The sequence below is a fragment of the Galeopterus variegatus genome, unplaced genomic scaffold (genome assembly GCF_000696425.1).
Source record: "Galeopterus variegatus unplaced genomic scaffold, G_variegatus-3.0.2 Scaffold7938, whole genome shotgun sequence".
In the NCBI taxonomy this organism is placed as follows: domain Eukaryota; kingdom Metazoa; phylum Chordata; class Mammalia; order Dermoptera; family Cynocephalidae; genus Galeopterus; species Galeopterus variegatus.
In genome coordinates, this window is record NW_007734049.1 from 80,033 (window position 1) to 91,758 (window position 11,726).

General features: G+C 41.6%; 1 pseudogene; it reads left to right on the forward strand.

Annotated features, from left to right (window-relative positions):
* The first annotated feature begins 586 nt into the window (after nucleotides 1-586).
* LOC103608006 lies at nucleotides 587-1,357 on the forward strand (annotated as a pseudogene).
* The last annotated feature ends 10,369 nt before the right edge of the window (nucleotides 1,358-11,726 follow it).

Below are 11,726 nucleotides of genomic sequence, written 5' to 3' on the forward strand. Positions count from 1 at the left end.
GACTTAGTGAGCCAGGTAACCTCTCCTAGACGAGGGGTGATGGCTTACCTTGGGCTTCACCATGGAGGAGCACTGTAGGGTTACAGACCTGCTCTGTGGGAGTCCTGACCTTTGAATGATGTGCTGAGAAATGAAGCCTGTGACTTGGACTCCATGGTGTCAGCTCTTGCCTTGGCCTTTTACCTGGCAAAGACAGCTGAGGTTGAGGAAGTCTTTGTGCCAGTTTTAATGTAAAATGTTCTGAGGTCCCTCTACAAGATGACAACGTCTTCTTCCTTTAGAAGGTTCACATTCCAGAGACCATCTTGATTTTTCGGGATGAGATTGACCTCCATGCATTGCACCAGGCTGGCCGACTCACCCTCATCCTTGTAGAATGTCATGTCTTCCCTCAAACTGGCACAACCCTAGAGGAGGCGGTAGTGGAGATGCTAGACCATTGACCCATCGAGCAGAAACACTGCCCTCCCTGCCGTGTTACAGTTGGGCTGGTGGGGTCCAGTGCTACCCTGGTGACTGAGAAGATCTTGCAGGGGCACCAGAGATCTTGGACAGGCAAACTGCAGCCCTTCTGCATGGAACCATTTTCCTGGACTGTGACCACATGGACCTTAAAATTGAAAGGCAACCCTAAAGGACAACAAATATATGGAGAAACTGGAGGCCCTCTTCCCAGATCTTCCCAAGAGAAGTGAAATCTTTGCTTCCCTGCAAAAGGCAAAGTTTGATATATCAGGATTGACCAACGAGCAGATGCTGAGAAAGGACCAGAAGACAAGGCACCAGTGTAGCCATTAGTGCAGTATATATGGGTTTGGAGGTCTGTGGAGTTCTGGAATGTTCCTACTCTCCATCCCTGAAGCTGACCTCTGTCCCAAGCACCCTCCCTAACCTTCAAGCCTGTCTATGTGGCCATTAGTGCAGTATATATGGGTTTGGAGGTCTGTGGAGTTCTGGAATGCTCTTACTCTCCATCCCTGAAGCTGACCTCTGTCCCAAGCACCCTCCCTAACCTTCAAGCCTGTCTTCAAGGCAACACCCAGGTCTCTCAAAGCAAACTTTTGCCTTCGACCCAGGAAGCCCTGCCAGCATATTTTGACTCCATGAAGATCCCTTCAGGGCAGGCTGAGATAGTAGGTGTGTCCAGGGAGCAGGTGGACAATGATTTGGTCAGGGCGAGTAACTCCCTGATTCCTGGACTGAGTCAAGATGAGGAGGGCCCCTCCATTGCCCCCCACGCCCGTGAACAGCTTGTGGGTGGGTGCCCTCTGGATCCGGGCTACCTAAGCTCTCACCTGAGGCCTGTAGTCAGATCTCACTGTCACTGTCTACCACTGCCTCTGTGTCAAAGAAGTGACTCTCACTTCTTTGGGAGGGGAGAGGATAGTGGGTGAGACTTCTTGACCCATTTCAAATGCACGTTTTGAGACGTTTGGAGATTTCAGCAATTGTCCTCATTGCTCCAGCTTCTGGTATATTGTTCTCATAAAACTGAGAGGAGAAAAAAATGAAAGAAAGCAGCTGCTTTAAGAATGGCTTTCTACCTTTTCCCCTCAGTCTCTACCAATCAGACACATTTTATTATTTAATTTTATTATTTAAATCTTCACTGACTTTCCTCTGTTTCATTTGCCAGGGGTACAGTGTGATATATCCACAGTCCCAGCAGAGTAGGACAAAAAGAATGTAGACCCCCAAAAGTGCCCTCAGTGAGGATCTGGAACAGAACTAATATCTGTCATGGATCCAAACATTCATTGATTGTCTCCATGTGTTAATTTATTCATTTACTCATGCAGGTACTTATAGAGTACCTGCTTCAAGCTAGGTAGAAAAGAGAGTGTGCTTCGGAAACTCTCATTCAGTTTTCGGCCTTCAACATGTTTCCAGCTGCGTGGCTCTTCTTTCTGCCCCCAGAAAGCGTTTGATTCAGAGATGGCTGCATTTCTGTTCTGAGCCTGTTGTGACTGTTTTAGGCCTTGTTTGGGGAAGATTGGATGCTGTTATCTTCTGTCCTGAAAAGGTGGCTTGGCTCTCTTTCTTTGGATCCCTCTGTCCCAGAGCCACAGAAACCCTGAAGAGATCCTGAAGGGCCCTTGTTCTTGAGAGTTCAGGAGACACCCAGGAAGGCTTTAAGACCTCACAGGCACTCTGCCCAAAAGACAGCAGAACTGGAGTGAGAGCCCTAGGTCTGTCCCCTGCCCTAGTGGGCCTATCCATGTCTTGTTCATATCTTTCTCTTCTTGCTCACATTGCGGGAAGTTTGGAGTTCTAATACTGACTACCTTAAACTCTAGGTCTCATTTTTCCCCATCTGTAAAACAAGGTGTGGACCAGATATTCACTTGTGTTCTGTGATCTGCCTCTTGCTGCCATTCTTTCTCTCCTCTGCCACTCTGTGTTTTTCTTTTGTTTTCCCGGGGAATGCCCGGGGTCACTGGATTGTCTGTATTTATGTGTGATTATACCAGGGGACTCAGCCTCATGTAGTATATACAGGGGTATGATTTATACTATCATGAGCCAGCAAAGAGCTCCCTCCCACTGACTGGTTCTACATGGGTAGAGTCTCTCTTTTTTCTTCAGACCAACCTGATTCCCCTTTTCCTACCCCACAGCTCTATTCCATGTAAGTTACCAGCAGTTTCCCTGAACAGTGGGGTACGAAATGGTTTGGGCTTGACATCTTCTGTATGAGGGGGACAGTCTGCCTTCACTTTGAGGCTATCATGTCTGTAGCTATTTGGAAGGTAAAAATAGTGATGTGATCTCTGAGCCAAAGGAATTTATGTTTTGTAATGGGTACTTTATTTTGTTAAGGTATTAAATACTTTTTTCCTGTAAAAAAAGAAAAAGAAACCTTGGCTTTTTTCTTTCTTTTCGAGTCTCATGAAAATAACCTCTCAATATGATTGGCAAGAAATTGGGAATACTAGCTTTGAACAGTGAATTTACAATTTTGATCATTTTATTATTTGTGAGTAATGCTTGTTATTTGTGTTGGGGGTAAAGGAGAGGGGAGTTGCAGAAGCATAGATGGTCACCTTCCAAGGTAGATCCTGTGGACAACCTCACGAGGAGTACTACTTTGAGTAAACCCCAAACCACTCCTTGCCTTTGTGGGTCAGGAAACCTGTGGGTAGCTGCAGACTTCTTCAGACTGAGGATGTTGGCGACTTAAACAAACATGAGAATGATGTATACAATGATGTATACATCATTATCTATTTCACTTACAAGTGAAATGGTGATAGAGTTTGGATGTGTTGTCCCCACAAAACTGGTGGAAATCTGATGCCCAATGTGGCAGTATTGGGAGCTGTTTGAGTCATGGAGGTGGATCCCTCATGAATGGATTAATGCTCTCCCTGGGGGAGGAGGGGTAGTGAGTGAGTTATCTCTATTAGTTCCCATGAGAGCTGGTTGTTTATAAGACCCTGGCAGCTCCCCTTTCTCCCTCTCTTGCTTCCTCTCGCCATATGATCCTGCTTGTACCCGCTGGCTGCCTGTTGCCTTCCACCATGAGTAGAAGCAGCCTGAGGCCGGCACCAGATGCAGCTTTCCCAGAATTGTGAGCCAAATAAACTTCTGTTCTTTATAAATTATCTAGCCTCAGGTATTCTGTTACAGCAACACAAAAACAGACTGATACAAATGGTTTTCTCATACTAGGATGTTCATACTGCCATCCTGATGTCTTAGAAGACAAATTCATCTTGTTTTACTTTTACACATTTTTTTTCCCTTTTCAAGCAGAAGAACACATTTCAGCAAAAGCTTAGGCTTTCATTCACTCATGCAATCATCAAATGTGTATTGGGTGCGTGTGCTAGTGGTGAAAATACAGCGGCTAACATGTTTTGTGAACTCGGTGTATATTTAATCAATGCTGTTAAGGGCTTTGCCTGCTTTGTCTCATTGCATCCTCATGAGACCTTCCTGAGCTGCGCCATCATTCTTATCCCCAGATAAAATCTTAGAAACCTCCAAGAGGCCCCTAAGAGGCCCAGGCAAAGTGGAGCCTTTCAGATTGACAGAAATGCAAAGTCAAGGGTCCTTGCTTTCAAGCCCAAAGTCAAGGGACCAGGGCCTTTAGTGTCTAGAGCTCTGCTTATGAAGTTGCTTGCCTTCACCCAGGTCCATTTCTTCACAGCCTCTTCCTACCTGAAGCTCAGTTCAAAGCACTCCAGGCTGGGCCGATTACCAAGGCCCTCCCTTCCTGCTTGAGGACTGGCTGACATCCTGTGTCTTCCCCTCTTGAGTTGATTGACTAGTCAAAACTCTCAGGAGTCCTGGTGCCTCCCTGTCCCCTGCCAAGAATACTGCAAGCAGCACCCGTTAGCTGAACAAGAAACTGAGTCCGTTGTGTCTCACATTATAAAGGTATGTTCAATTTCAATATAGAAACACATCTGCTATATTCAGTGCCTTTTAACTTCACAGAGTGTGGAGTTTAAAGGGGTCTTTTGCGAACATTGAACTACCTAAAGAAGGTGGATAGCTAAGATTTCCCATTTGGCTAATGGTATGGAACTGTAACTAACTATAGAGAATGATACGTTCATTGTTTCTGTTTTAACTTATGTAGCTAGAGGCTTGCAATTTCACATCAGGCAAACAACTTTTTATTTGTTTAGTTTCCTTTGACCTAAGCACTGTAGAAAAACACAGTTTTTTCCTATGCTGTCACACAACAATCAGCACAGAAGACTTCTGTGACCCAGTGTGTATGGGGTTTTCCCCACACACCAAGCAAACAAATCAGTTCTGCAGCGGACAACAGCTGGGTATCCTCTAATTCAATTCAGTTTTGAGACTATCTACCTGGTGAGAGCGACAGATCCCACAAGTTGAGGGCTCAGACCCACAAGAGTGAATCCCACTTCTGATGCTGATCGCAGGCACCAGTTGTTTCACTTGTGCTTCTGACCTACCAGCTGTAAACCAGAGTTCCCACCATCCCCTCCTTGGGTTTGATTAATTTGATAGAATGGCTCACAGAAGTAAGGAAACACTTTACTTATGTTTACCAGTTTATTATAAAGGACGTTACAAAGGATACAGATGAAGAGGTGCATAAAGGACAAGGAGCTTCCTTGCCCTTCCCAGGAAACCCCATGTATTCAGCTATCCAGAAGCTCTCCAAACCCAGTCTTTTTTGGGTTTTTATACCTTCATTACATAGGTCTGATTGATTAAATCATTGGCCATTGGTGGTCAACTTAACCTTCAGCCTCCACCTTCCCTCCCCTGATGCTGGGGTGTGGAGCTGAAAGTCCCAACCCTCTAATTTTTGCCTCAGTCTTTCCAGTGACCAGCCTCCACCCTGAAGCTACCCAGGGGCTTCTAGCAACCAGTAACCCATTAACAAAAAAGACACTTATCACTTTGGAGATTTCAAGGATTTTAGGAGTTCTATACCAGGAAACAGGGATGTAGACTAAATATGTATTTCACAATATCACATAAGCTAAGTTTTTTTGGTGGGACAGGGGGTTGGGGAGGTGGTTATTGTTGTTGGAATATGATACTGAGGTATTGTTTTATTTGGAAAGACTGATAAAGTCTCTGTTTTTTATAAAATTATGGCTAGTTAATTTTTTAAATTAAATCTCCTTTGAACTTTTCATTTAAAACTGTGTCAGTGATTGGTAAAAGTAATTTATAGCTTTATTATCTTATCAGTTTTCACTTTCTGTTTTCAATAATATGAGTATTTTACACTTTAGACCTGGAGGGTACCAGGTTAAGAGATTTTCTGAACCATTGGGCCCATGCAATTGATATCCAGTAACTTATTCAGAATATATTTGGAATATTTGAGTTTGGTGAGAATATAGAGTATAAACATAGCAAATAATTTACAAACTGTGAGAAATGCTGTGACAGAAATGTACAAGTTCTATGATAAAAATCATGGAGGGTTTAGGATAGTCAAGGAAGGCTTCTCTGAGGAGGTGTTTTTAAGCCGACATGTAAGAATGAAAATGAGCCAGTCATGAGAAGAACTGGGAGAAATGTGTTGTAGGCAGAGATGACAGGAGGGGAGATCCTGAATTGGAAATAGCTTTATTAATTTGAGAAACAAAAATGAGATCAATGAGACTGAAATTTAGAAAAGGGCTGAGGTCTGAGAGATAAGACAAGAGTGCAGATCATGTATGGCTTTGTGCCTGGGTAGGTATTTGAGCTTTTATTCCAAGTGAAACGGGGAGCTAATAAGAGGTTTTGATAGAACACCTATCATTAGGTATAGCCTCAACAATGCTAGATAACAAACCGTCCCAAAACTCAGGTAGTCATTTGTTCTTGCTCAGTTGTCTGCATATTGATCAAAGCAGGCCTTGCCGACTTAGCTGCAAGCTGCTGGTTGGGTCCAGGTCTACTCCATGTGCTTCTTACCCTCCTTAGACCAGTGGGCTAGCCAGGGCATATTCTTCACAGAGAAACAGGCAAAATGCAAGAGAGTCAGCCCAATTGCAGCCGTGTTTCAAGCATCATTTTGCATCACTTCTGCTAACATCGCATTGTTGGAGTCTTAAAGTCAAGGGACCAGGGTCTCTATTGGGAGGAACTGTAAGGTCACATGGCAAAGGCTGTGGATCCAGGGAGAGGTGAAGAGTTGTGGCCAGTGATTGATTCTATTACAAGCAATGACCTGACCTTATCTATCTTTTTAAAAGTTCACCATAGACTAGGGTGACCAAATGTCTTGGATTGCTCAAGAATGAGGAGTTTCCTGGGACATGAGACTTTCAGTGTTAAAACTGAGAAAGTCCTAGGCAAAACAAGATGAGTATGCTACCCTATTATGGACTGTCCTGTGGTGAATGGATTAATGGTGCTGCAGGAGAAGTGGGGAAGAGGTAGGCTGTTGCTGTGGTCATACAAGTGAGAGAAGATGGTGATTTGGATGATGAGGTTACACAGGAGATGGAGAGGAGTGTACATTTTGGGGATGTATTTTGGGAGATAGAGCTCTTGGGACTTGGTGGTATTTGGGATGTGGTAGATGAAGAAAGATGTTGAGGATGTAGACCAATTGAAAATGCTATTTGCTAGAGGATGATGATCTGAATAATCTATAGAGTAGAATAGTTCTAATTATTACTGCAAGAATATGATAATAAACCACTATGCAAATAATATTATTTATTATAGACACACAGTGTGATCTTTCTCTTCAAAATGGTTCCAGGGCCGGCCTGGTGGCGCACTGGATAGTGCTCCGCTTGGGAAGCGCGGCGGCGCTCCCGCCCGAGGGTTCGGATCCCACATACAGACTGGTTCCCGCTCACTGGCTGAGCGAGGCGCGGGAGCAACCCCGAGGGTTGCAATCCCGTTGCCGGTCCCCGGTCTGGTACGGGGGCAACACTGAGGGTTGCGATCCGTTGCCGGACACGGAAAAAGACAAAAAGACAAAAAAAAATAAAAAAAAATGGTTCCAAAGAAATTGGTGGAATAAATGTGGAGCTTGCTATATGTAGACCTGACCTATAGTAATGTAAACAAATTGTATCAGAAAATTGAATGTCACTAACAAAGGAAATTTTCATAATAGCCTACACTGGCTACCCCAGCTCATCTTAGTAGTTTGCTTCCATAGTGAGCAAGGAAGCCATGGATGTTGGAAAATGGGTATATTTTCTTCATTATAATTTGCTGTGAGGACTTACATTTTACATTTACATCATGATACAGTATCTTGGGTGACAGTGTACCTGATGTTGTGGAAAGAATATTTGAATATGATTCAGAAGGTCTGGATTTTAGCTGTGGCTTTGATATTCAATAATTTTTTTCCCCCTTTTTGGGTGGATGAGGGTTACATATAATTATGATTAGGTATTTATTGCCAGTTCCTTTTTTCTTTTGTCTAGTCAGTGTCTTGAATAGCAAGGAGGACCTGTTCCTCAGACCATTTGGGTTGAATTAATATTGAATTAATGCCTGTTCATATGTGAGCAATGTCACTGAATGGTTTTATACCCTTGAATAACTTGCTTGGCATATTTGGGCTCAGTTTCTTCCTCTGTGAACTGAGATTAACAATTTAGAGATATTATGAGAAGGTATGATATGAGAGATCGTATTTGAAGCTATTCTATGGGGTCTTATCAATAAGATCCTTTTCCATCTCTACCAGGACAACGAATTTCAAGGCCAGGATGTATGTTGACTTGATTTTTGTCATCCATGTGCCTTGTACTCTTGTATGTGGTATATAAATACGTGTTTTTGGAAGGCATGGCTGGTAAAGTGTCAGGTTTCTAACAATTCTTAGGTCTGCTGCTTACTTCTCTGGACTGTTGGCTGCCTCTATAAAGCCAGCTTTCCTGGCTTCTAAACCCTTTTCTTCTAATTTTCTAGCATAAGCTCTTGGGCAAGTTACTTAATTTTTCTATGCCATTGTTTCCCCATCTGCAAAAGGAACTGATGGTATTTCTGGCATCAGAGTTGCTGTGAGTATCTTCATTATGTTATTTGTAATAACTTATTGTGCCAAGTTAACACAATTAGATCGGTGTATGGAAATCAATCAATAAATAAGAAAGACTCAATGAACGTTAGCTGCTTTATTATCAATACTGTCATTATTTACAGGTAGATTTCCTGCTGCATTTACTTGATTTGTTGACCTGACAGACAGAGCGGAACTATTTAGTTATGTAGAAAATTGGAAAGTCTATGTTGTGATGAAATCTAAAGGGTAATTTGGTATAGATTTCCATTATTTATTTTTTGGTGATTTGTAATTTTTCTACAGTGATTAATGTGCTCCATTTGATAAACTTAATGCATTGTGAAGAAGGGTTTTGGTCATCTAAAATACAGTCTTTTTGAATCTCAGTCCATTGAAATCTTGTTTTGTTTTTCCTTGTCCTGCATTAGCCAGTCTGTTTTATCTGTTGTTGCACCCTGGCCAGCTTGCCTCTCTGCTCTTAACTTTTTGATTTTCTCTTTTTTTGTCCTAGCTTTCTTGTATGTTCTGTTTGTGCTCTTGATTTATTAAATCTCTGAGATTATCCTTTCTCTGGGATGAGAGGATAGGCCTCTGAACAGACAGCCTGGGAGATCTAAAACATTCCCAGGGGCATACTTCTTGTTCAGTTTATTCTGGCAACTGATTAGAGATCAATAAATGCATGGCACTGGTGTATATTATTAACTTTTCCTGGAAAACAGGTCTGAATTCAATGGGCTAAATCATAGAAGAGGCATTTTTCAGTTGGCATATCTCTGAATTTATAAATAATTCCAGAAGGCTTTTTAGTTTTTGTTTTTGTTTTGTTAAGAAAGTTCTCTCTCTTTTAATGTCTAAAGTCTTGGGCAGTTGGGTATCTTTTCCTTCTGGAAGGACGTGAAACTTGGTAGGATAGAAAAATAATCTTAAGAATTACTTAACACCAAAAAAAAAAGCAATGAAAAGCCAAACCTCATGTAGCTCAAAAATTTCTCAAAAGCTACAGTCACTTTGAGATTGGTGATGGAAATTGTCATGGTCATCACTTGGTGAAATACATAGGGAGGTATGTGGGAAAAAACATAATAGAATTATGTTTTTTTTTTTAATTATGCTTTTTATTGATTTTTGTGTATTTTCTCATTTTTTCTTCACATTATATGGGGTCTTGACATTCTCTTTCTCAAATAAGGAACCAGACTCTCTTAGTTTAAGGAACTTGATCAAGGTCTCACAGTAACAGGCCAATCCTTAACATATCTAGGGCCAGGGACAAGAGCACAAATAGAGACCCACATACCATATGTTCAAAATATAAACTTTTATAAATGCATATATAAATCAAGCTAACAGTCCATCAAATAAACTAAAATATATGCCGAATAGAATAAAATACCTTACCTTGACAAACATACCTTCACAGCAACCTGGAAGACCCAGTTTGAATTTTGCATTCCTGGACTTTGTGGAATTCTGCATAAGAACATGCATCATAGGGATTACCAGCCCCTAGCCTGTGTTTCCTCTTTTTATCCCCAGCTCCATTCTGTATTATAAGGTACCTCATGCATGTGTGTTCAGATCCTCCACCTCTTTTGCAAATAGCCACCCCTTAAGCCTAGGAGTGTACTTCTTTGAAAAGAGGCCCACACTTCTAGGGGAAAGTGCATCATGTGATATACAGGCTCTGAGCAGTCTCCTTGGCCTTGAGGACTCCTTACCCCATCCCATGATTAAGTCTGATTATGAGGGCAGTAGTGGAGTATCCAAGATACAAGGATTTATTTATTTATTTATTTCTTCCTCTTGATGGCTGGCTGGCAAGGGGTTCTGAACCTATGACCTTGGTGTTACAAGGCTGCACTCTAACCAACTGAACTAACTGGCCAGGCCAAGATACAAGGATTCAAATGGATTGTTTGGATTGTTTGACCACTTTAACCACATTATTAGACAGTTTAGTGGAAAACAGTTCGTTCCTTCATTCAGTATGCATTTATTATGTGTAGGTACCTGGTGCTGGAGATATAACTAGAATAAGTTCTCTCTTGGGAGGGGCTTTGAATTCTATTGGGAGGAGACAGAAGATGGACATGTGAACAGTTACAGAATAATGTTCTCAGGTGAGCAATGTTATGACAGAAATAAAAGGGTAGCAAGATAGTAATGGAAGGGTTGGGGTGGGACTGATGGTCCGAGAAGGCTTCTCTATGGAAATGACACTGTGATGTTAGATGGAAATGCTGAACAGCTAGAAGAAGATCTGAGGGAAGAGTGTTCCAAGCAGATTAATACATGGGTAGTGGCTTGGTGGCTTCAGGGGGCAGAAAGGTGATCATGGAGGCTGGAGTGAAGTTGGTCAGGGTGTGGAAGGTGATGGGGTTGGAGCGACAGATAAAGTCTGGGAGGTCACTGGGGCCTTGTAGGACCTGTAAGGGGTCTGAGTTTTGTTTCAGTGGGATCCAAAATTTTAAACAGGGAAGTGATAGTAAAACTTCCTGATGGGAATTCACTACTTAACAGTTAACTCAAAGTGACCTGTCCACATTTTAATTATTTTGCCAATATTAAATGAACCCACCTGCCATGCAAATCCCCTATCTCTTATAATAGTCAAATGTCACAGATATATTTTGTGGATATTCTGAAGACTTAAACATGGGCGACTCTTAGCAAGTACTGTGGAAAAACTGGTCGTATATTTAGCTATCAAGTTTCATGTCTTTTGCTAAAAATGTAGAACCAAGAGAGCTCTGAGCATAAATACAGGCATGCTCTTGGTGTTGGTTATTTCATAACTATTCTTAGGTGCCAAATGTCTTCATCTTCACATGATTTATAGTAATGCAAGTAATGTGTTGGAGACTAACAAATCAAAATCTCATTTCAGATGTGTGACACTAATGTTGTGTTGACTTATTGTTTCATGTCTTAGATTTCTGATAAAATTACTAAACCACCTTCTTGAAAGGAGTAACAGAAGAAACAATTGGGGTATCAGATATTCAGCTGTGTGCACTTTCTTATTGATAAGCGATTACTAATAAATTCTTAATTGTGTTAAATAGCATATTAGATTAACTCAACTTAGGAACACTAGCAATTAAAATTTTTTGAAAGAAAAGGGCTTAGAAGTAGTAGCACAATACTTGGTAAGGGAAAACAAAGATAGACCAGTTTTAGTTTTTATTTATTATAATGTTTTTTTAACTATTAGAAATGTTTCCTCAACAATAACCAGATGGTAACATAAAAGCAGCTG